Raw genomic sequence first — 4923 nt, 5'->3', positions numbered from 1 at the left:
CACCAAGCTTAAAATGTTTAGATCTAAAAGAAAAACACAAAGGGACACCAAACTTAAAAATTTTAAGATCAAAACAAAAAGAAGACACAAGAACACCTTGAAGATTAAGAAGAACACAAAGAACAAAATTCAAAGAAATCAAAGAACACAAGAACATGCAAAAGACACCAAACTTAAAATTTTTGAAAACCAAATATAAAATTTTCGAAACGTTTAAAGAAAAGACACAAGAAGACACCAAACTTAAAGATTGACACAAGACTCAAACAAAAAGACACTAATTTTAAAACTTTTTAGAAAAAAGACTCAAAGAAATCGAAAAATTACCAAGAACACAAACAAAAGACTCAAACCAAGAACAAAGATTAAACAAAGAAAATAAAAATTTTTGAAAAAGATTTTTGATTTTTTCGAAAATAGGGAAAGGAAAAGAAAATAAAAGAAAAGCTAACAAAATTAAAGATGATACCTGATCTAGGGAACAAGATAATCCGTCAGTTGTCCAAACTCGAACAATCATCGGCAACGACGACAAAAACTTGTTGGCACGAATCTCCACACTTCGTACAACTGTACCAGCAAGTGCACTGGGTCGTCCAAGTAATACCTGAGCGAGTCAGGGTCGATCCTACGAGGATTATAGCTTGAAACAAGCTATGGTTATCTTGTAGGTTTGACTGTTTGATAGAGTAAAAGGAATAATAAAAATGGTATAAAATACTTTGTGAATTTAAATGGAATCAGTAATAGGAATAGAGTTAAGGATTGGAGTTGCTTTGTCTTTCTGAATTAACTCTGGTATTACTGTCTCTTTTGCTTGTGAATGATTTCTTCTATTGCAGGCTGTATGTGATCAACGCCGTATGGCCGCGGTCATCAATCTCCTCTGCTTCAGATCAAACGCCGTATGGCGGCGATCATCTAATCTGAACGGGGGGTGAAGCTCTAGCTGTTCATTCTATTTGGTGATCCTACTCAAAACGCCACAGACAAGGTCGAATCTTCTGGATCAGAAAATGCTGCTCCTTTGGGTTCTAGCCTTTACCACAGAGACCCCTAATCTCTGCATAAATCGGCTAAACTGGTGTCTCGAGAAGTCCCCAACGAAGTCGTGGATTAGCCGTCTGAGAGATGTATAATCAAGTTGGCGGTTCGTGCTTTCCAGCCACGTATTCACACGAACCGAAGTAGACACGGGTGGTTGTCAGGCACGCAGTCTTGCTATGATGAATGGAGCTAATTGTCACGGATCATCCCATCCACCATGTTGAAGAACGAGTATACATCTTAGAATTAAACCAAACACGGATTGAAGGAAAACAATAATACTTTTATTAATTCATAGAACTCAGCAAGGCTCCGCCCCTCAACCTAGGAGGTTTAAAAACTGATACTGATATGAAAAACACAATGATAAAACAAATTATGGTAAAAGTGGCTGAAAATCCTTAACAAAGAGGTTTGGACGCTGGTCTCTGCTCCTTCGGTGCTGGACGCCGGAAAGGGGGCAGGAGGCTGGCATTGGACGCCAGTTTTGGGCCTTCTATTCTAAAGTAAAGTATGGACTGTTAACATTGCTAAAAAACTCTAGAAGTCGGCCTTCCATAGCCGTTAAGAATGCTCCATTTGGATATCTGTAGCTCTAGAAAAGCTCTTCTGAGTGCAAGGAGGTTAGATCCAGACAGCATCTGCAGTGCTTTCTCTGTCTCTGAATCAGGCTATTTCTCCAGCTCTTCAATTTCAGCCAAAAAATACCTAAAATTGTACAAAAACACACAAACTTAAAGTAGAATCCAAAAATGTGAATTTAATACAAAAATGTATGAAAACTTAATAAAAACTAAACGAAACATACTAAAAACTATATGAAAACGATACTCTCTCATCTTCCATCTTCACTTTTCTATCTTCTTCTTCTTTCTTCACATCTCACAGGGAGTCTTTTGTTCTTGAACATAGAACTCCCATTTGGATTCTTTTTTGTCATCTTTCTTCTTTTCTTGTTTATGACCAGGAACAGGAATAAAGAACCTATCTTTAATCCTAATCTTGAACTTTAGAAAACTCTAAGGAGGCGTTTGCAACAAACAAAGGAACAACACTCCGAAAGAAACCTCTCAGAAAACTTTAAACAAGAAAGAGAAGACATGGCTGAACCTCAAAAGGAAGCAAGAAAGGTTCTTGGTGACTACACCATACCTACCTTTGACTTTTATGGCAGGAGTATCTCTGTACCTGTCATTGGAGCTAACAATTTTGAGCTTGAGCCTCAATTAGTCTCTCTTCTGCAATAGAATTACAAGTTCCATTGACTTCCAATGGAAGATCTACATCAATTCTTAGCTGAATTCTTGCTAATCTGTGACACAGTCAAGACCAATGGAGTAAATCCTGAGGTCTATAAACTTATGCTCTTTCCCTTTGCTGTAAGAGACAAAGCTAAGACATGGTTGGATTCTCAACCAAAGAAGAGCCTAGACTCTTGAGAAAAGTTGGTTAATGCTTTTCTTGCTAAACTCTTTCCCCCTCAGAGAATGAGCAAAATTAGAGTGGAAATTCAAACCTTCAGACAAAGAGAAGGTGAATCCCTCTATGAATCTTGGAAAAGATACAAGTAACTGATCAGGAGACGTCCTCCTAACATGCTCTCATAATGGGCTATCATAGGTGTGTTCTATGATGGTTTATCTGAGATGTCTAAGATTTTATTGGACAGCTCTGCAGGTAGATCACTCCACTTGAAGAAAACACCTGCAGAAGCTAGAGAACTCATTGAGATAGTTACAAACAACCAATTCATGTACACTTCTGAAAGAAATCATTTGAACCATGGGATCTCCCAGAAGAAATGAGTTCTTGAAGTTGATACCCTGAATGCCATATTAGCTCAGAATAAGATCTTGACCCAACAGGTCAATATAATCTCCCAGCATTTGACTGGAATGCAAACTACACCTGGCAGTACTCAGGAAGCTTCTTCTAATGTAGATGCTTATGATCCTGATTAACCCACCATGGAGGAGGTAAATTACATGGGAGAACCCTATGGAAACACCTACAATCCTTCATGGAGGAATCATCCTAACCTTTCATGGAAAGATCAACAGAAACCTCAGCAAGGTTTCAACAATAATCAAGGTGGAAGGAACCAGAATAGGTTCAATAACAGACCACCATTCCCATCTTCTCAAGGGAATATGGAAACCTCTAAGCAGAACCTTTCTGACTTAGTCACTTTAGTTTCCAACCTCTCTAAGACCACTCATAGTTTCATGAATGAAACAAGGTCCTCCATTAGAAATCTGGAGGTACAAGTTGGTCAACTGAGAAAAATGATCCCTGAGACTCCTCCTGACACTCTTCCAAGCAACACTGAGGTGAACCCAAGAGAAGAGTGCAAGGCCATCACCCCAAAGGTAGAGGCCGAATCTGAAGATATTGGAAAGGCATTGAACGCCAGTGAAGAAAGTTTCACTAGGCGTTCAATGCCCATAACGACAGCAAGCCTGGCGCTGAACGCCAGTGAGGAACCTCTCACTAGGCATTCAACGCCCATCCTGGCAGCAGAACTGGCATTGAACGACGGCCAGAGAGCACTGGCTGGGTGCTCAATGCCTAAACATACAGGCATTCTGGCCCTGAACGCCAGTGAGGAACCCCTCACTGGGCGTTCAACGCCCAAACATGCATGCATCTTAGCGCTGAACGCTAGTGAGGAGTCCCTCACTGGGCGTTCAACGCCTAACCAGCTAGGGAAGCTGGCGTTGAACACCAGCAAGGATACCCCTGCTGGGCGTTCAACGCCCAAAATGACAGAGGGACTGGTGTTTAACGCCAGTAAGGTGCACAAAAAGGACGTTTAATGCTCAATAAGCTAACAGAGCTGATGTTAAATGCCAGTAAAAGCCCACCTTCTGAATGCTTGATTCCTAGAACTAAAGGAAGCCAAGGCACACATAAAGACCATAGAGGTTCCTTTAAATGCACTTCTACAGTGCATCAGTTCTGATGAATACTCATCCTCTGATGAGGATGAAGACACTAGGGAAGAGCAAGTTGCTCGGTACTTAAGAGCTCTTATGAAGCTGAATGCCAAGCTATTTGGTACAAGCCTCTGGAGGAAGAACTTCCACTGCTTACCAAAGAACTCCATGCTTGGGTTCAGCACTGGCTACCTCAGAAGCTTCTAGATCCTGGGCGCTTTCTGATTCCTTGCACCATAGGCACCATGACCTTTGAAAAAGCCGTGTGACCTAGGGTCAAGTATTAACCTTATGCCACTCTATGTAATGGAGAAGCTAGGAATTCTTAAGGTATAAGCTGCAAATATCTCATTAGAGATGATAGACAAGACCATGAAGAAGCCATATGGCTTAGTAGAGGATGTCTTGGTAAAGGTTGAAAACCACTACATCCCTGCAAACTTCATAGTCTTGGACATAGGAGAGGATGAGGATGACTCTGTCATCCTTGGAAGACCTTTCCTAGCTACTGCAAAAGTCATGATTAATGTGGCAAAATGAGAAATGGTTCTCCAACTAGGAGAGGACTACATCTTGTTCATGATGTCCAATCCCAATTCTCCCTCTAAAAAGAAAGAAACCATAGTGCAACACCTAATGTTCCAAGAAGCCAGTCTTACCACATACAGTGAGTCGTATCCTGTCTTTAGAGTATGTAGAGCTTATTCATGAGAGGACAGGAAGAAAGTTCACTATAAGGGACAAAAATCTGAGCCTATACTCACCTCCGTAAGGAGCTAACCGTTAAGCTAGTGATGTTAAATGAGCACTTGTTGGGAGGCAACCCAACTTTAATTAATTAATTTTTATCATTTTATTTTTAGAGTCATGATCATGTGCATCAATCAGAACAGAGACAAAATTGTTAAGCAGTAAAAACAGAACACTCCAGATGGAGTGT

The sequence above is a fragment of the Arachis ipaensis genome, chromosome B10 (assembly GCF_059453495.1).
Source record: "Arachis ipaensis isolate K30076 ecotype BB chromosome B10, ASM5945349v1, whole genome shotgun sequence".
Taxonomy (NCBI): Eukaryota; Viridiplantae; Streptophyta; class Magnoliopsida; order Fabales; family Fabaceae; genus Arachis; species Arachis ipaensis.
Note: the sequence above shows the minus strand (reverse complement) of the source record.